Source organism: Pseudophryne corroboree, chromosome 1 (assembly GCF_028390025.1).
Source record: "Pseudophryne corroboree isolate aPseCor3 chromosome 1, aPseCor3.hap2, whole genome shotgun sequence".
Classification (NCBI taxonomy): domain Eukaryota; kingdom Metazoa; phylum Chordata; class Amphibia; order Anura; family Myobatrachidae; genus Pseudophryne; species Pseudophryne corroboree.
The window spans coordinates 915,904,292-915,925,721 of NC_086444.1; the positions used below are offsets into that span (position 1 = coordinate 915,904,292).

General features: G+C 47.6%; 1 long non-coding RNA gene across 4 annotated transcripts in view; it reads right to left on the reverse strand.

Annotated features, from left to right (window-relative positions):
• The window catches only part of LOC134917674 (uncharacterized), a 166,775-nt gene that overhangs the window by 42,722 nt on the left and 102,623 nt on the right, over positions 1 to 21,430 (reverse strand). The window lies entirely within an intron of this gene.

Here is a 21,430-nt window from a genome sequence, read left to right on the forward strand (position 1 = left end):
TTAGTGTCTATAACAGCACTCACAGGTTACGACTTTGAAAGCCACAGAAATGGCTGAGTCAAACAATCACATAAATCACGTGTAACATCAAACATAAAGGTCTCATTACCCGCTTTAGGTATTTTAAGGAAAGAAATGTCCTGGCACTAAGGGGGTCTTCCGAGTTGTTCGCTCATTGCCAATTTTCGCTATATTGCGATTAGTCGCTTACTGAGCATGCGCAAGGTTCGCAGAGCGCATGCGCTTAGTTATTTTACACAAAAGTTAGGTATTTTACTCACGGCATAACAAGGATTTTTCATCGTTCTGGTGATCGTACTGTGATTGACAGGAAGTGGGTGTTTCTGGGCGGAAACTTGCCATTTTCTGGGTGTGTGTGAAAAAACGCTGGCGTTTCTGGGAAAAACGCGGGAGTGTCTGAAGAAACGGAGGAGTGTCTGGGCGAACGCTGGGTGTGTTTGTGACGTCAAACCAGGAACGAAACTGACTGAACTGATCGCAATGGCTGAGTAAGTCTGGAGCTACTCAGAAACTGCTAAGAAATTTCTATTCGCAATTCTGCTAATCTTTCGTTCGCAATTCTTCTAAGCTAAGATACAGTCCCAGAGGGCGGCGGCTTAGCGTGTGCAATGCTGCTAAAAGCAGCTAGCGAGCGAACAACTCGGAATGAGGGCCCAAATTGGCACAATATCTAGCCTGTCCACAGGGTGGCGCTGTGCACCAAATAATAATTTGTATCCACGGAAAGGTAAGTCAAAGGAGATAAAGCTATTCCGGATAAAATGTAAAAATTTCAGTTTTAGCATACAGTCTTTTAGTGCACATTTGTGGAGTCATAAAACAGTCCTGGCTGGCAGAGGGAGGACAGTAGTCATACAACTCTGTCCCTTAAAGCTGGGGTGAGGTGGCTAGTAAACCCCAACAGTCACACCGGGTTCCTGTTCCCATTCCGGGGCTTCAGGGTAACATATGGCTAAAGTTCCTGTATACTGTAACAACACGGACCATAAGTAAGACACTTTTGAGAGTGGGGAAGGTACTGTTTTTTTTATGTGATCACACAGTTATTATGTGGGTCCCCATTAAGGCAACTGTGTGTCTTGAACGTCTCTAACTGGGGTATTGCGGACCAGAGAACTTACTCTTTACTAAAGGGGGGAACACTGCTAGTGGCAGACCCCAACACGTGTAAGCCGACCGGGGTGGGAAGGGTGACCAGGTACCTGTAATAGTAGTGAATACTCCGATTTGGTTTCCTCTACAGTCTTTCTTCCCTGCCGGCTGCCGGGAGCCCTTCTCATCAAATCCCTTCACACGTCCTCCTGGTCAATCCTGTCTCTCCAGGGTTTCCCACTCTAAGGAAAGAAGGCCAGACTGCCCTGGGTCCCAGTGTCTGACTCCCAGGGGGGAGTTAACCCTGTCATTGTCAATTAATATAGGTCTCTTCAGGCAGCATTGGCTACCCTTATGGCTGCAATAGCATGCAGCAGGAGCATCCCAGACGTGGATACCACATATTCGCCTGGTGAAAGGATGCTTGTCCTCACGCATTTGGTAGTAGGCCAAAGTCTCTAACATCAGTCCATTAAATCAAAAATAACAGCAAACAAGTACAAATGAGTCAAGTATAAGCATACAATGGAAACAGTTAACATTTTACTCTCTATACCTTAAAGGCGTAACGCCTTTCGTGCTACGTCCCGACCTTCTGGTTTCAACCGCAGAAATGTCGCTCTCACTAGGAGAGGTAACTAGGCTAGGCTGATCCTGGCCCTCAACAGGCCCGTTAATCACAGGGTCTGGAGCTACAGGCGATGCTGGGTACAGTAGTGGTGGACCGCCCATAAACACTAAAAGTTCCATAGAGTCGTGTAACGGTATGCCCCTCAGGGTTCTCTGCCCCTCTGCCACAGGTGGGTCTGCACTCTTTGTCAGTAGCTCTATGGCACAGAGCTTGAGTTGGCCTCTTGGCACAATGCTGACTGGACCTTCCAGGCCTTCTCTGATCTCATAGGTGTATCGCTCGCCCTCAGAAACACTGACCACGATGTACGAACAACTTTCCCACATAGCATCGAGCTTGCTTGTACGGTGGTTCCGTTTCTTCCAGACATAGGTGGACATTTACTAAGCAGTGATAAAAGCGGAGAAGTGAGCCAGTGGAGAAGTTGCCCTATCAACCAATCAGCAGCTCTGTATAATTTTATAGTATACAAATTCTAGATGTTACTTCAATGCTGATTGGTTGCTATGGGCAACTTCTCCACTGGCTCACTTCTTCGCTCTTATCACTGCTTAGTAAATGTCCCCCAAAGTCTCCAGCTTTCAGTGGCTCAGGTTGGAGGTTGGCATTGTAGTTCCTTTCTTGGCGATGCTGAGCGCTCTCCACTCGTTTGGTTACAATCTCCTGGACAGCCTCTGTCCTTTGCTGGTGCCTACGGACCCAGACGGTCTTTGGGTTGACTGGATGAATCACTGCGAGGGCCAGTTCCAGGTCTAGGGGCAATTTGGCTCATCGGCTGAACATGAGATAGTACAGCATGAAGTCGATGGAGCAATGTTCAGTGTTGTTGTAGAGAGAGGTTAGTTCAGGTAGTACAGTCGGCCACTTGGTACGGTCCTCTGTCAACAGGTTCTGGAGCATCCCGATGAGGGTCTGGTTAGCTTGTTCACCCAATCCATTCCCCTGCCGGTGATACACCATGGTTCGAGCTTTCCAGCAATAGTAGTAGGAACGAAGTTCATGAAATAACTACAACTCGAAGGCAGGGCCCTGGTCAGTCAAGATGCAGCCTGAATACCTGTAGGGTCTAGCAAAGTGTTTCAAAAACTGTTCGGCTGTGATTTAGCAGTGAAGTCTTTAACCGGAACGACTACTAGGAATTAGCTGTAATAATCTGTTATTGTGAGGGCATACCCATTGGTGCTCGGCTCCAGTTTCACATGGTCCAGGGCGACGATCTGTAGTGGATGTTGGCTTTTAATCGAGTGCAGGGGGTCTCTTTAAGTAGCACTGGGGTGTCTTTTCTTTGTACATGGGACACAGTCACGGCACCATCTTTCCACATCTTCGCGCATGCCCACCCAGAAATACCGTGTGCACAGGATGGCTTCAGTCTTTTGGGTGCCGAAGTGTCCGGATTTGTCTTGCTAGGCTGTTAGTAAGAGGGTGGCTTGATCTTTAGGGACATTCACCTGAGTGACCGGTTGGTGAGTACTTGGGTCTACGCTAGTACGCACGAGGATACCTACTTCCAGGTGAATGCGTTCCCTGTTCCGCGGCAACTTGATCAGCTCTGGGTCAGATTCGGCCAATTGGGTCCGGGTCAACTGGCATCGTTGACACACCAGGGCCACAAGTTCTCTCAGCACCAGGCTCTTTTGTTGAGTCCCACTCCAAGCTACAGTGGGGGCACCGAGTAGGGCGTTCTCCGACAGTGGAATTCCTGTGGCTGACAGGTGGTCTGACGTGACCGTTCGTTTCTCTCTAGAGGCCTCAAACACCAGTGTTCCGACATCCTCCTCTGCATCTTTGCCTTTCTCAGCGACATCTGCAGTAGGTAATTGAGAAAGGGCATCTGCATTTCCGTTTTGGCTTCCCACTTTGGTAGAAATTTGCCAGTCGAGATACCCATCTTTGTTCAAAAGCTCCAAGTTTAGCGGTGGACAGATGTGCCAGCGGGTTATTGCCTGTCATTAGGACAAATGGCGTGGTGGCCAGATAGTTCTTAAACTTCTCGGTAACGGCCCAGATGAGGGCAAGTAAGTCCAGTTTGATGACACTGTAGTTTTCAAAGTTTCGCTCAGTATTGCAGAGACCCAAACTGGCATATGCAATAACTCTTTCACGCCCGTTCTGCATCTGGGAGAGTACAGCTCCTAGCCCCCGGTGGCTGGTGTCAATGTACACCTGAAACCGTTGTTTATAATCAGGATAGGCCAATAGCGGGGCTTCGATCAAAGACGTCTTCAACTGGTTAAAGGCCCACTGTTGTTCATCTCCGCAGTGCACCAAGTACGACCCTCTCCGCTCATGACCCGATTGGCCTCTGAGCAAATCGTTCAACGGAGCCGCCACTTTGGCGAATTGTTCTATGAAGTATCTATAGTAGTCCACAAATTCTAAGTAACTCCGGACATCTCTGACGGTCTTGGAGACTGGCCAGACCTAAACAACTCTGATATTTTCCAGGTCAGGCATCACGCCTTCTGCGCTGATGACGTGTCCTAAATACTGGACTTTGGGCTTAAGCAGATGACGTTTGCCCGCTTTAATCTTCAGGCTGCATTTGGTTAATTGCTGGAACAATTCTTCAAAATGTCGCAGATGGTCATCGTAATTTCTTGAGAAGATTATCACATCATTGAGGTACAACAGGACCATCTCGAAATTGCGCTGTCCAAGACTCCATGATGCGCTGGAAGGTGGCAGGGGCATTGCAGAGCCCAAATGGCATCCTCTACTACTCAAATAAGCCCATCAGTGTAGTGAAAGCCATGTTCTAGATGTCTTCAGGGGCTATTTGAACCTGCCAGTAGCCACTGGTGAGGTCCAGTGTGGAGAAGTATGCTGCATTCTTTAAAGCTGTCAGGGACTCCTCGATTCGAGGGGGCGGATAGCCATCCTTGTGGGTTGCAGCGTTGAGCTTGCGATAATCCATGCAGAAGCGTAGACTACCATCTTTCATCTTAACTATTATGAGTGAGGTTGCCCATGGGCTATGGCTTTCGCGGATGACTCCAGCCTCTTTAATTTCCACAATCATGTTCCTCACAGGCTGATACACAGCTGGGGGAAGGGGTTTGTGTCGTTCCTTGATAGGAGGGGTCATCCCTGTAGGAATGCAGTGATACACTTCGCCAGCTTTTCCGAAGTCAGACGGGTGCTGACTTAATGCGGTAGCGTTTTATCGCACAGTCTGCAGTACTCCATTCCGCTTTTCGGCGGGGGTGTCAACATCACGATCTATATTCTCAGCCCACCATGGAGATTCTTTGCTAGTCACGGACGTCTCTTTGACTGCCGCCCCTTGTTGAGCTGTAGTTACACCCTGTCCTACAATGTCTTTGAAGTCGATCCAACTGACTTTCACCACAGGACAGTATTTGTAAAGTCTGATGGCATACGAGTGTGGGTTTAAGAGGCAGATGGGTATCCTTCCGCGTACCACTTTGGCTAACGTCCTCACCACAGCGAACAGCTGTTGTCAATCCCACTCATAGGGTTCCACCAGAGCCTCGTAGTCTCTACCTCCAGGACCAATTCTCGTTTTGCACCACACCACTTGTTCAGAGTTCGGTTTCCGTAGAATAGGTTGACAGTTGGTGATTCGGGCCTTCCCAATCTCACCACGACTATTAACAAACTTCCAATGACCCTCTAGCAATTTCACGCTCTGTTGCAGGGCTTTTCATTCCATAGGGGTTACTGTCTTCATCTTCTGCCGGAGAGCTTCAACTAGTTACTCTGGACAGTTTCTCCAGATGTTCATGCCCAGAATGATGGGTGGCTAGTGTGCAATGGGTGCAGTGGTGAGGAGTTATCCCTGGTGGGTCAAGACAGCTTTTCCTACTTTCACATCAGCTTCCCAGTAGCCCTGAAAGGCGATGGGCTGTCCATTGCTGGCTAGCAGGTGGAGCCATGTAGCGGGAGGGGACACAATGGCGGCTTCGTCCCAGTGTTGAAGGAATTCCATGAGCCGGATGGTAGAGACTTGTGAGCCGGTACCCAAAAGAGCCATTATATCGATTCCATTGATATGTATATTCAGATGGCGGCACTCTCCAACATACTGGGGCCAGCAATCTTGCGACGGCAGACCTGTCAGTGATTCTCCTCCCGAGAACCACCTGTCAGTGGTTCTCCTCCCTCGCCTTGGGGTTACCTCGTTTAAAGGGTCGTTTAGGCAGTTCCGTTCAATGTGTCCACTCTGGCAACATCCTCTACAAATCGGCCAACCATGTGAGTCAAACTGGTCGGTAGACGGTCGACCTGATTCTCTCGCGACCTCCCATTGAGGGCAGTTCCTTCCACCGTGCTCCTGACGCCATTCCCTGCGTCGATTTCCGCCTGGTACTTTGCCGAGATCTTCTAACCTCTGGTTCATCCGGGACAGGCAAAGTGTCACCTCTGACATCTGGCGATTCAGGGCTTCAATAGGGTCTGGCCATGGTGGTACTTGCGCCTGCTGATAGACTGCTCCGGTTCGAGTGAAGGCATCTATGTTTTTGTACGGGGAGATGCTCTGGAGATTTTCTTCTTCAAGTATCCCTGATGCCCCGTCGTCTTCAAATATTGGGTTCAATCCCAATATTTGTAAGATGTTTTCTTTAAATTCAGAGAAAAAAACTGGCTGCTGACGTTTCCACATTCGTACCTGCGACGAATCAATTCTCCTTGTGCTCCTTCAATAAATAGGTTAATTAGGGTTTCATCGGCCAGTACGACATCCTTTGCGTCCAAGGTTTGTACAGCCTTCGTGGCTTCCTGTAGGCCTAGTGCAAATTCCCGCAATGATTCACCTGGTCATTGCTTTCTCGCATACAGATGGCTCTTTAGCTCCGCCACGGTCTTATAGTCAAATATGTTCTGTAGTTTTTGGAGTATACAATCTGCAGTCATCTTCTCTTTATCTTCCCATGCTTTTACTTCCCACAGTGCAGGGCCCTTTAATTGTTCCATCAGGATCTCCACTTTTTGTTGTTCAGAGAGTGGATATAAGAAAAACATAGAAAGCATTTCCTCTCTAAATGCTTTCCAAGTGCTCATGCCTGCGTTGTTTGTGTATCCTTTTATTTCGGCAGCCATGGGGCCCCGAAGTAGTGTGTATGGTGATAGGTGATGCGTCAAACTGATCGGGTTTCTGGGTGACGCAGGTAGTCGTCTCCATCCTGAAGTTGACGCAGGAGTTTCTGGATTCAACATCTTAAATTGATCCTGTTTGCGGACGGCAAGTGTGCTGTATCAGTAATGTGAGTGGAATGTATTTGTACCTGGAGCTCGACCAGGCTTGTTGCCAGCTAATTCCACTTCTCCATGATGTCGAAGTCAAGAACTGTTCTTCGCGTCACCTGTATAACTGAGGCAGAAGGACAAGGAGACCCCCAGGAGGACAAAACCCAAACACTGTCTACTCAAGGACCACTATGCAGGAGAACGGTGACAACCATTTATTGAACAGGAAGTGACTGGTCACCGCTGTAAATCAATTCTTGTTAATACCAATTGCATAGGTTACTCATTATTGCAATACTCCAGTTCAATTAGTGTCTATATCAGCACTCACAGGTTACGACTTTGAAAGCCACAGAAATCGCTTGGTCAAACAATCACATAAATCACGTGTAACATCAAACATTAAGGTCTCATTACCCGCTTCAGGTATTTTAAGGCAATAAATGTCCTGGCACTAAATTGGCACAATATCTAGCCTGTCCACTAGTGATGAGCGGGTTCGGTTTATCGGAAACCGAACCCCCCCCGAACTTCACGCTTTTTACACGGGTCCGAAGCAGACTCGGATCTTCCCGCCTTGCTTGGCTAACCCGAGCGCGCCCGAACGTCATCATCCCGCTGTCGGATTCTCGCGAGGCTCGTATTCTATCGCGAGACTCGAATTCTATATAAGGAGCCGCGCGTCGCCGCCATTTTCACACGTGCATTGAGATTGATAGGGAGAGGACGTGGCTGGCGTCCTCTCCGTTTAGATAGAGAGTGAGACACTTGATTTACTGGAGCATTAGGAGTACTCAGAGAGTGCAGAGTTTTGCTGATAGTTATACTAGTGACCACCAGTTTTATTTATTATTTAATATAATCCGTTCTCTGCCTGAAAAAAAACGATACACAGTCACATACCATATCTGTGCTCAGCCTCAGTGTGCTGCATGATAATATCATCTATGTATATCTGACTGTGCTGAGTAGTGCTCACTGCTCACACAGCTTAATTGTGGGGGAGACTGGGGAGCAGTTATAGCAGGAGTACATATTTAACAGTGCACACTTTTGCTGCCAGAGTGCCAGTGTGACTGACCAGCAGTGACCACCAGTATATTGTCTGCCTGAAAAAGTTAAACACTCGTGTGGTGTTTTTTGTTTTTATTCTATAAACGCATTCTGCTGACAGTGTCCAGCAGGTCCATCATTCATTATATTTCTATCTTCTTCATACTAGTAGTTTAGGAGTCTGCAGTGCTGACAGTGCTCAGCAGGTCCGTCATTATATAATATATACCTGTCCTGCAGTAGTGATATATATATTTTTTTTTTATATCATTATCATCCAGTCTATACTAGCAGACGCAGTACGGTAGTCCACGGCTGTAGCTACCTCTGTGTCGGCAGTCGCTCGTCCATAATTGTATACCTACCTGTGGTGGGTTTTTTTTTTCTATCTTCTTCATACTAGTAGTTTAGGAGTCTGCAGTGCTGACAGTGTCCAGCAGGTCCGTCATTATACAATATATACCTGTCCTGCAGTAGTGATATATATATATTTTTTATATCATTATCATCCAGTCTATACTAGCAGACGCAGTACGGTAGTCCACGGCTGTAGCTACCTCTGTGTCGGCAGTCGCTCGTCCATAATTGTATACCTACCTGTGGTGGTTTTTTTTCTTTCTATCTTCTTCATACTAGTAGTTTAGGAGTCTGCAGTGCTGACAGTGTCCAGCAGGTCCGTCATTATACAATATATACCTGTCCTGCAGTAGTGATATATATATATTTTTTATATCATTATCATCCAGTCTATACTAGCAGACGCAGTACGGTAGTCCACGGCTGTAGCTACCTCTGTGTCGGCAGTCGCTCGTCCATAATTGTATACCTACCTGTGGTGGGTTTTTTTTTTCTATCTTCTTCATACTAGTAGTTTAGGAGTCTGCAGTGCTGACAGTGTCCAGCAGGTCCGTCATTATACAATATATACCTGTCCTGCAGTAGTGATATATATATATATTTTTTTTATATCATTATCATCCAGTCTATACTAGCAGACGCAGTACGGTAGTCCACGGCTGTAGCTACCTCTGTGTCGGCAGTCGCTCGTCCATAATTGTATACCTACCTGTGGTGGGTTTTTTTTTTTCTATCTTCTTCATACTAGTAGTTTAGGAGTCTGCAGTGCTGACAGTGTCCAGCAGGTCCGTCATTATACAATATATACCTGTCCTGCAGTAGTGATATATATATATTTTTTATATCATTATCATCCAGTCTATACTAGCAGACGCAGTACGGTAGTCCACGGCTGTAGCTACCTCTGTGTCGGCAGTCGCTCGTCCATAATTGTATACCTACCTGTGGTGGTTTTTTTTTTTTTTCTATCTTCTTCATACTAGTAGTTTAGGAGTCTGCAGTGCTGACAGTGTCCAGCAGGTCCGTCATTATACAATATATACCTGTCCTGCAGTAGTGATATATATATATATTTTTTATATCATTATCATCCAGTCTATACTAGCAGACGCAGTACGGTAGTCCATGGCTGTAGCTACCTCTGTGTCGGCAGTCGCTCGTCATCCATAAGTATACTAGTATCCATCCATCTCCATTGTTTACCTGAGGTGCCTTTTAGTTGTGCCTATTAAAATATAGAGAACAAAAATGTTGAGGTTCCAAAAATAGGGAAAGATCAAGATCCACTTCCACCTCGTGCTGAAGCTGCTGCCACTAGTCATGGCCGAGACGATGAAATGCCATCAACGTCGTCTGCCAAGGCCGATGCCCAATGTCATAGTACAGAGCATGTAAAATCCAAAACACCAAATATCAGTAAAAAAAGGACTCAAAAATCTAAAATAAAATCGTCGGAGGAGAAGCGTAAACTTGCCAATATGCCATTTACCACTCGGAGTGGCAAGGAACGGCTGAGGCCCTGGCCTATGTTCATGGCTAGTGGTTCAGCTTCACATGAGGATGGAAGCACTCAGCCTCTCGCTAGAAAAATGAAAAGACTTAAGCTGGCAAAAGCACAGCAAAGAACTGTGCGTTCTTCGAAATCACAAATCCACAAGGAGAGTCCAATTGTGTCTGTTGCGATGCCTGACCTTCCCAACACTGGACGTGAAGAGCATGCGCCTTCCACCATTTGCACGCCCCCTGCAAGTGCTGGAAGGAGCACCCGCAGTCCAGTTCCTGATAGTCAGATTGAAGATGTCAGTGTTGAAGTACACCAGGATGAGGAGGATATGGGTGTTGCTGGCACTGGGGAGGAAATTGACCAGGAGGATTCTGATGGTGAGGTGGTTTGTTTAAGTCAGGCACCCGGGGAGACACCTGTTGTCCGTGGGAGGAATATGGCCATTGACATGCCTGGTGAAAATACCAAAAAAATCAGCTCTTCAGTGTGGAAGTATTTCAACAGAAATGCGGACAACATTTGTCAAGCCGTGTGTTGCCTTTGTCAAGCTGTAATAAGTAGGGGTAAGGACTTTAACCACCTCGGAACATCCTCCCTTATACGTCACCTGCAGCGCATTCATCATAAGTCAGTGACAAGTTCAAAAACTTTGGGCGACAATGGAAGCAGTCCACTGACCAGTAAATCCCTTCCTCTTGTAACCAAGCTCACGCAAACCACCCCACCAACTCCCTCAGTGTCAATTTCCTCCTTCCCCAGGAATGCCAATAGTCCTGCAGGCCATGTCACTGGCAATTCTGACGAGTCCTCTCCTGCCTGGGATTCCTCCGATGCATCCTTGCGTGTAACGCCTACTGCTGCTGGCGCTGCTGTTGTTGCTGCTGGGAGTCGATCGTCATCCCAGAGGGGAAGTCGGAAGACCACTTTTACTACTTCCACCAAGCAATTGACTGTCCAACAGTCCTTTGCGAGGAAGATGAAATATCACAGCAGTCATCCTGCTGCAAAGCGGATAACTGAGGCCTTGGCATCCTGGGCGGTGAGAAACGTGGTTCCGGTATCCATCATTACTGCAGAGCCAACTAGAGACTTGTTGGAGGTACTGTGTCCCCGGTACCAAATACCATCTAGGTTCCATTTCTCTAGGCAGGCGATACCGAAAATGTACACAGACCTCAGAAAAAGACTCACCAGTGTCCTAAAAAATGCAGTTGTACCCAATGTCCACTTAACCACGGACATGTGGACAAGTGGAGCAGGGCAGACTCGGGACTATATGACTGTGACAGCCCACTGGGTAGATGTATTGACTCCCGCCGCAAGAACAGCAGCGGCGGCACCAGTAGCAGCATCTCGCAAATGCCAACTCTTTCCTAGGCAGGCTACGCTTTGTATCACCGCTTTCCAGAATACGCACACAGCTGAAAACCTCTTACGGCAACTGAGGAAGATCATCGCAGAATGGCTTACCCCAATTGGACTCTCCTGTGGATTTGTGGCATCGGACAACGCCAGCAATATTGTGTGTGCATTAAATCTGGGCAAATTCCAGCACGTCCCATGTTTTGCACATACCTTGAATTTGGTGGTGCAGAATTATTTAAAAAACGACAGGGGCGTGCAAGAGATTCTGTCGGTGGCCAGAAGAATTGCGGGACACTTTCGGCGTACAGGCACCACGTACAGAAGACTGGAGCACCACCAAAAACGCCTGAACCTGCCCTGCCATCATCTGAAGCAAGAAGTGGTAACGAGGTGGAATTCAACCCTCTATATGCTTCAGAGGTTGGAGGAGCAGCAAAAGGCCATTCAAGCCTATACAACTGAGCACGATATAGGAGGTGGAATGCACCTGTCTCAAGCGCAGTGGAGAATGATTTCAACGTTGTGCAAGGTTCTGCAACCTTTTGAACTTGCCACACGTGAAGTCAGTTCAGACACTGCCAGCCTGAGTCAGGTCATTCCCCTCATCAGGCTTTTGCAGAAGAAGCTGGAGACATTGAAGGAGGAGCTAACACAGAGCGATTCCACTAGGCATGTGGGACTTGTGGATGGAGCCCTTAATTCGCTTAACAAGGATTCACGGGTGGTCAATCTGTTGAAATCAGAGCACTACATTTTGGCCACCGTGCTCGATCCTAGATTTAAAACCTACCTTGGATCTCTCTTTCCGGCAGACACAAGTCTGCTGGGGTTCAAAGAACTGCTGGTGACAAAATTGTCAAGTCAAGCGGAACGCGACCTGTCAACATCTCCTCCTTCACATTCTCCCGCAACTGGGGGTGCGAGGAAAAGGCTCAGAATTCCGAGCCCACCCGCTGGCGGTGATGCAGGGCAGTCTGGAGCGACTGCTGATGCTGACATCTGGTCCGGACTGAAGGACCTGACAACGATTACGGACATGTCGTCTACTGTCACTGCATATGATTCTCTCCCCATTGAAAGAATGGTGGAGGATTATATGAGTGACCGCATCCAAGTAGGCACGTCAGACAGTCCGTACTTATACTGGCAGGAAAAAGAGGCAATTTGGAGGCCCTTGCACAAACTGGCTTTATTCTACCTAAGTTGCCCTCCCACAAGTGTGTACTCCGAAAGAGTGTTTAGTGCCGCCGCTCACCTTGTCAGCAATCGGCGTACGAGGTTACATCCAGAAAATGTGGAGAAGATGATGTTCATTAAAATGAATTATAATCAATTTCTCCGTGGAGACATTCACCAGCAGCAATTGCCTCCACAAAGTAAACAGGGAGCTGAGATGGTGGATTCCAGTGGGGACGAATTGATAATCTGTGAGGAGGGGGATGTACACGGTGATATATCGGAGGATGATGATGAGGTGGACATCTTGCCTCTGTAGAGCCAGTTTGTGCAAGGAGAGATTAATTGCTTCTTTTTTGGTGGGGGTCCAAACCAACCCGTCATTTCAGTCACAGTCGTGTGGCAGACCCTGTCACTGAAATGATGGGTTGGTTAAAGTGTGCATGTCCTGTTTATACAACATAAGGGTGGGTGGGAGGGCCCAAGGACAATTCCATCTTGCACCTCTTTTTTCTTTCATTTTTCTTTGCGTCATGTGCTGTTTGGGGAGTAGTTTTTGGAAGGGCCATCCTGCGTGACACTGCAGTGCCACTCCTAGATGGGCCAGGTGTTTGTGTCGGCCACTTGGGTCGCTTATCTTAGTCACACAGCTACCTCATTGCGCCTCTTTTTTTCTTTGCGTCATGTGCTGTTTGGGGGGGTTTTTTTTGGAAGGGCCATCCTGCATGACACTGCAGTGCCACTCCTAGATGGGCCAGGTGTTTGTGTCGGCCACTAGGGTCGCTTAGCTTACTCACACAGCTACCTCATTGCGCCTCTTTTTTTCTTCTTTGCGTCATGTGCTGTTTGGGGGGTGTTTTTTGGAAGGGCCATCCTGCGTGACACTGCAGTGCCACTCCTAGATGGGCCAGGTGTTTGTGTCGGCCGCTTGGGTCGCTGAGCTTAGTCATCCAGCGACCTCGGTGCAAATTTTAGGACTAAAAATAATATTGTGAGGTGTGAGGTGTTCAGAATAGACTGAAAATGAGTGGAAATTATGGTTATTGAGGTTAATAATACTTTGGGATCAAAATGTCCCCCAAATTCTATGATTTAAGCTGTTTTTTAGGGTTTTTTGAAAAAAACACCCGAATCCAAAACACACCCGAATCCGACAAAAAAAATTCGGTGAGGTTTTGCCAAAACGCGTTCGAACCCAAAACACGGCCGCGGAACCGAACCCAAAACCAAAACACAAAACCCGAAAAATTTCCGGTGCTCATCACTACTGTCCACAGTGTCGCGCTGTGCACCAAATAATAACGTTCAGTTCCTGCGCTTTGGTTTCCGGTTAATATCAGTGTCTGAATAGGGAAAGCCTGCGCAAAAATCGTAAACTCCTGTGAAAATGTCAACGAAAATCGGGTAAATATATGTAGGAAGGTGTGTAGGACAGGTAATTTTAATTAATTAATACTGTCAATAACAGTACTAAAGGTTTTTGTATCCACAAAAAGGTAAGTTAATTAGCAGAGTTATGCGCTTTTATGTTCATAAAGATATTTGTATCCACGGAAAGGTAAGTCAAAGGAGATAAAGCTACTCCATATAAAATGTCAAAATGTCAGTTTTAGCATACAGTCTTTTAGTGCACATTTGTGGAGTCAAAATAGTTCTGGCTGGAAGAGGGAGGACAGGAGTCATACAACTCTGTCCCTTAAAGTTGGGGTGAGGCGGCTAGTAAACCCCAGTAGTCACACCAGGATCATGTTCCCATTCCGGGGCTTCAGGGTAACATATGGCTACAGTTCCTGTATAATGTAACAACACGGACCATAAGTAAGGCACTTTTGAGTGTGGGGAAGGTACTGTTTTTTTATGTAATAACACAGTTATTATGTAGGTCCCCTTTACGGCAACTCTGGGGTAAATTTACTAAGATTCGTATTTTCCTGTTTCAGGTCAAAGTTCAATCACGAATGACATCGAAAGTGTAAAACTGCAACTTTTTGAATTTATTACGACTAATTTACTAAGCTGTCTTATTCGGGTTTTTCTTTTGTTCCGATGTCGATGTCATTCGTGTTTTTTTTTCTATTTTTACGGCAGTGATTAGTAAAACACTGCCGACTTTTTAAAAATGAATCTCGGCCGGATCTGTGTGATCCGTGCTGGGGTTTTTTTTTTGTTTTTTTTTAAATTAAACAGTGTAAAATCAATAAAAAAATTGCGTGGGGTCCCCCCTCCTAAGCATAACCAGCCTCGGGCTCTTTGAGCCGATCCTGGTTGCAGAAATATGGGGGGGAAATTGACAGGGGTTCCCCCATATTTAAGCAACCAGCATCCGACTCTGCGCCTGGTCCTGGTTCCAAAAATACAAGGGACAAAAAGAGTAGGGGTCCCCCGTATTTTTAAAACCAGCACCGGGCTCCACTAGCTGGACAGATAATGCCACAGCCGGGGGTCACTTTTATATAGTGCCCTGCGGCCGTGGCATCAAAAATCCAACTAGTCACCCCTGGCCGGGGTATCCTGGGGGAGTGGGGACCCCTTCAATCAAGGGGTCCCCCCCCCCCCAGCCACCCAAGGGCCAGGGGTGAAGCCCGAGGCTGTCCCCCCCCATCCAATGGGCTGCGGATGGGGGGGCTGATAGCCTTTGTTGTAAATGAAAAGATATTGTTTTTAGTAGCAGTACTACAAGTCCCAGCAAGCCTCCCCCGCATGCTGGTACTTGGAGAACCACAAGTACCAGCATGCGGCGGAAAAACGGGCCCGCTGGTACCTGTAGTACTGTTACTAAAAAAATACCCAAATAAACACAAGACACACACACCTTGAAAGTAAAGATTTATTACATACATGCACACAAACATACATACATACTTACCTTATGTTCACACGCAGGTCGGTCCTCTTCTCCAGTAGAATCCAAGGGGTACCTGTTGAATAAATTACACTCACCAGATCCAGGGTCCCAAGCTCCTCGTCGCATCCATGTGTAATCCACGTACTTGAATAAAATAACAAAACGGATTCCCGAGCCACGAACTGAAAGGGGCCCCATGTTTTCACATGGGACTCCTTTCCCCGAATGCCAGAAACCCACTCTGACTGATGTCTAAGTGGGTTTCTTCAGCCAATCAGGGAGCGCTACGTTGTAGCACCCTCCTGATCGGCTGTGTGCTCCTGTACTGACTGACAGGCGGCACACGGCAGTGTTACAATGTAGCGCCTATGCGCTCCATTGTAACCAATGGTGGGAACTTTCTGCTCAGCGGTGACGTCACTTTAGGTAAACCGCAGGGCAGAAAGTTCCCACCATTGGTTACAATGGAGCGCATAGGCGCTACATTGTAACACTGCCATGTGCCGCCTGTCACTCAGTACAGGAGCACACAGCCGATCAGGAGAGTGCTACAACGTGGCGCTCCCTGATTGGCTGAGGAAACCCACTTAGACAGAAGTCAGAGTGGGTTTCTGGCATTCGGGGAAAGGAGTCCCATGTGAAAACATGGGGCCCCTTTCAGTTCGTGGCTCTGGAATCCGTTTTGTTATTTTATTCAAGTACGTGGATTACACATGGATGCGACGAGGAGCCTGGGACCCTGGATCTGGTGAGTGTAATTTATTCAACAGGTACCCCTTGGATTCTACTGGAGAAGAGGACCGACCTGCGTGTGAACATAAGGTAAGTATGTATGTATGTTTGTGTGCATGTATGTAATAAATCTTTACTTTCAAGGTGTGTGTGTCTTGTGTTTATTTGGGTATTTTTTTAGTAATAGTACTACAGGTACCAGCGGGCCCGTTTTTCCGCCGCATGCTGGTACTTGTGGTTCTCCAAGTACCAGCATGCGGGGGAGGCTTGCTGGGACTTGTAGTACTGCTACTAAAAACAATATCTTTTCATTTACAACAAAGGCTATCAGCCCCCCCATCCGCAGCCCTTTGGATGGGGGGGGACAGCCTCGGGCTTCACCCCTGGCCCTTGGGTGGCTGGGGGGGGGACCCCTTGATTGAAGGGGTCCCCACTCCCCCAGGGTACCCCGGCCAGGGGTGACTAGTTGGATTTTTGATGCCACGGCCGCAGGGCACTATATAAAAGTGACCCCCGGCTGTGGCATTATCTGTCCAGCTAGTGGAGCCCGGTGCTGGTTTTAAAAATACGGGGGACCCCTACTCTTTTTGTCCCCCGTATTTTTGGAACCAGGACCAGGCGCAGAGCCCGATGCTGGTTGCTTAAATATGGGGGAACCCCTGTCAATTTTTTTCCCATATTTCTGCAACCAGGATCGGCTCAAAGAGCCCGAGGCTGGTTATGCTTAGGAGGGGGGACCCCACGCAATTTTTTTTGAAAAAATAATCACTTTCCCACCCCTTCCCACTGATATACATGCATGGATCTCATGGATCCGTGCATGCCTATCCAATCACGAATAAAAAAAGCAGGTCTGTTTTTTGTAAGCACTTTTTTACGAGTTGTAATTTTTCACGGCAGTGTTTTGTTTTTTTTTTGCTTTGCACTTCTTAGTAAATGACTGAGATTCATACTTAAACAGCCGCGTTTTGACCGATGGTGTATTCATTCGTGATTTTTTTCCTAGGACTTCCAAATATTACGAATGCCCTCATCACTGCCGTGATTTGAGTTTAGTAAATTACCGAGATGACACTTTGATGAAAAAACGGCATCTCGGTCAAAATCGGGACCTTAGTAAATTTACCCCTCTGTGTCTGTAACATCTCTGACTGGGGTATTGCGGGACAAGGGAGCTTACTCTTCATTAAAGGGGGAACACTGTTAGCGGCAGGCCCCAACACGTGTAAGCCGACTGGGGTGGGGGAGGTGACCCGGTACCTGTAATAGTAGTGTGTACTCCAATGTGGTTCCCTCTGCACTTGTGGCTGCAGTCACAGTCTTTCTTCCCTGCAAGCTGCCAGGAGCCCTTCTGATCAAATCCTTTCATCGGCCTTGCCAGGTTGCACTCCCCCGCTGCTTATGGCTCTCTGCAGCACAGCAGTGTTTGCTGCGGATCTCCGGCTCCCCTGACTCCGGATCGTGGTGGCGGCTGACCGCCACGGACTGCGACCGCTTGCCTCTCCCTCAGGGCTCTCACCCGCAGCTAACCCCAGCTTTCTGGCTGCCGCTGGCTGCATTCCACTCTGGCTAGCCACGGCACACTCTACCAGTGCACACCCACCGCACTCCGCTATAGAACAGGTCCCGTCTCTTCTCTCCTCACGGTGAGCTCCTACTCTCTTCTCCTCACGTGTTCTCCTGGCCACAGAGCCGGCCTTAGGTATAGGCAAACTAGGCAAATGCCTAGGGCATTTGGTATGCTTAGGGGCACCAGCAGCTTCTGCTGATTAAAATGGTATGCAGCATGCCTATATTCTGTGTGTGACTGCGGCTGTATCTGCATACGAAATGCTATGTTGCAGTGTATTCCTGGAAATCACTGTAATGTAGCATTTCATATGCAGATACAGCCGCAGTCGCACACAGAAAATAGGCATGCTGCATATCATTTTAATCAGCAGAATCTGCTTATGCGTCCTAGCCACATAGTAATGCAAATAAGATGCATTTTCATAATCAAAAGGCGTCCGACGTTAGCAGAGCTGCCAGCTGACTCATGCCAGGCATCTCCTACAGAACTAGCGGCGGTGCTATCAGGCACCAGCCAAAATCTTGCCTAGGGCATCATATTGGTTAGGGCCGGCTCTGCCTGGCCATTCCCGTCTCTCCCGGGCTTCCCGCTCTAGGGAAAGACGGCCAGACTGCCCTGGGTCCCAGTGACTGACTCACAGGGTTGAGATAACCCTGTCAGTGCCAATTAATATAGGACTCTTCAGGCAGCACTGGCTACCATTATGGCTGAAATAGCATGCAGCAGGGGTATCCCAGATGTGGGTACAACATAGAGACACCTATATAGTAAATCTGTAAAATCACAGTGCATACAAAGTTACAGACTCCTAAATAGTGCATCTGTGACATCAAAATACATTTATATACAACTACATCGCACATCTGTGACATCACAATACATTCCTATGTAGAGATACTTAAATAATACATCTGCGACATCACAATACATTCATATAGACCACAGGTTCTCCAACTCGGTCCTCAGGACCCCACACAGTGCATGTTTTGCAGGTCTCCTCACAGAATCACAAGTGAAATAATTAGCTCCACCTGTGGACCTTTTAAAATGTGTCTGTGAGTAATTAATACACCTGTGCACTTGCTGGGTTACCTGCAAAACATGCACTGTGTGGGGTCCTGAGGACCGAGTTTGAGAACCCCTGATATAGACAATTAAATAGTACATCTGTCACATCACAATGCATTTATATACAGACATTTAAACATTACCTCTGTGACATCACAATGCATTCAGCTGCAGACAGCTAGACAGTACTTCTGTGATATCACATTAGTGATGTGCACCGGACATTTTTCGGGTTTTGTGTTTTGGTTTTGGATTCGGTTCCGCGGCCGTGTTTTGGATTCGGACGCGTTTTGGCAAAACCTCACCGAAAATTTTTTGTCGGATTCGGGTGTGTTTTGGATTCGGGTGTTTTTTACAAAAAACCCTAAAAAACAGCTTAAATCATAGAATTTGGGGGTCATTTTGATCCCATAGTTTTATTAACCTCAATAACCATAATTTCCAATCATTTCCAGTCTATTCTGAACACCTCACACCTCACAATATTATTTTTAGTCCTAAAATTTGCACCGAGGTCGCTGGATGGCTAAGCTAAGCGACACAAGTGGCCGACACAAACACCTGGCCCATCTAGGAGTGGCACTGCAGTGTCAGGCAGGATGGCACTTCAAAAAAATAGTCCCCAAACAGCACATGATGCAAAGAAAAAAAGAGGCGCACCAAGGTCGCTGTGTGACTAAGCTTAGCGACACAAGTGGCCGACACAAACACCTGGCCCATCTAGGAGTGGCACTGCAGTGTCAGGCAGGATGGCACTTCAAAAAAATTGTCCCCAAACAGCACATGATGCAAAGAAAAAAAGTGGCGCACCAAGGTCGCTGTGTGACTAAGCTAAGCGACACAAGTGGCCGACACAAGTGGCCGACACAAACACCTGGCCCATCTAGGAGTGGCACTGCAGTGTCAGGCAGGATGGCCCTTCAGAAAAATTGTCCCCAAACAGCACATGATGCAAAGAAAAATGAAAGAAAAAAGAAGTGCAAGATGGAATTGTCCTTGGGCCCTCCCACCCACCCTTATGTTGTATAAACAGGACATGCACACTTTAACGAACCCATCATTTCAGCGACAGGGTCTGCCACACGACTGTGACTGAAATGACTGGTTGGTTTGGGCCCCCACCAAAAAAAGAAGCAATCAATCTCTCCTTGCACAAACTGGCTCTACAGAGGCAAGATGTCCACCTCATCATCATCCTCCGATTCCTCACCCCTTTCACTGTGTACATCCTCCTCCTCACAGATTATTAATTCGTCCCCACTGGAATCCACCATCTCCGGTCCCTGTGTACTTTGTGGAGGCAATTGCTGCTGGTGAATGTCTCCACGGAGAAATTGATTATAATTCATTTTGATGAACATCATCTTCTCCACATTTTCTGGAAGTAACCTCGTACGCCGATTGCTGACAAGGTGAGCGGCTGCACTAAACACTCTTTCGGAGTACACACTGGAGGGAGGGCAACTTAGGTAGAATAAAGCCAGTTTGTGCAAGGGCCTCCAAATTGCCTCTTTTTCCTGCCAGTATACGTACGGACTGTCTGACGTGCCTACTTGGATGCGGTCACTCATATAATCCTCCACCATTCTTTCAATGGTGAGAGAATCATATGCAGTGACAGTAGACGACATGTCAGTAATCGTTGGCAGGTCCTTCAGTCCGGACCAGATGTCAGCAATCGCTCCAGACTGCCCTGCATCACCGCCAGCGGGTGGGCTCGGAATTCTTAGCCTTTTCCTCGCACTCCCAGTTGCGGGAGAATGTGAAGGAGGAGATGTTGACGGGTCACGTTCCGCTTGACTTGACAATTTTCTCACCAGCAGGTCTTTGAACCTCTGCAGACTTGTGTCTGCCGGAAAGAAAGATACAACGTAGGTTTTAAATCTAGGATCGAGCACGGTGGCCAAAATGTAGTGCTCTGATTTCAACAGATTGACCACCCGTGAATCCTAGTTAAGCGAATTAAGGGCTCCATCCACAAGTCCCACATGCCTAGCGGAATCGCTCTGTTTTAGCTCCTCCTTCAATGTCTCCAGCTTCTTCTGCAAAAGCCTGATGAGGGGAATGACCTGACTCAGGCTGGCAGTGTCTGAACTGACTTCACGTGTGGCAAGTTCAAAGGGTTGCAGAACCTTGCACAACGTTGAAATCATTCTCCACTGCGCTTGAGTCAGGTGCATTCCCCCTCCTTTGCCTATATCGTGGCCAGATGGCCTCTGTGGCATATAGAGGGTTGAATTCCACCTCGTTGCCACTTCTTGCTTCAGATGATGGCAGGGCAGGTTCAGGATTGTTTGGTGGTGCTCCAGTCTTCTGTATGCGGTGGCTGAATGCCGATAGTGGCCCGCAATTCTTCGGGCCACCGACAGCATCTCTTGCACGCCCCTGTCGTTTTTTAAATAATTCTGCACCACCAAATTCAATGTATGTGCAAAACATGGGACGTGCTGGAATTTGCCCAGATGTAATGCACGCACAATATTGCTGGCGTTGTCCGATGTCACAAATCCCCAGGAGAGTCCAATTGGGGTAAGCCATTCTGCGATGATCTTCCTCAGTTTCCGTAAGAGGTTGTCAGCTGTGTGCCTCTTCTGGAAAGCGTTGATACAAAGCGTAGCCTGCCTAGGAACGAGTTGGCGTTTGCGAGATGCTGCTACTGGTGCCGCCGCTGCTGTTCTTGCTGCGGGAGGCAATACATCTACCCAGTGGGCTGTCACAGTCATATAGTCCTGAGTCTGCCCTGCTCCACTTGTCCACATGTCCGTGGTTAAGTGGACATTGGGTACAACTGCATTTTTTAGG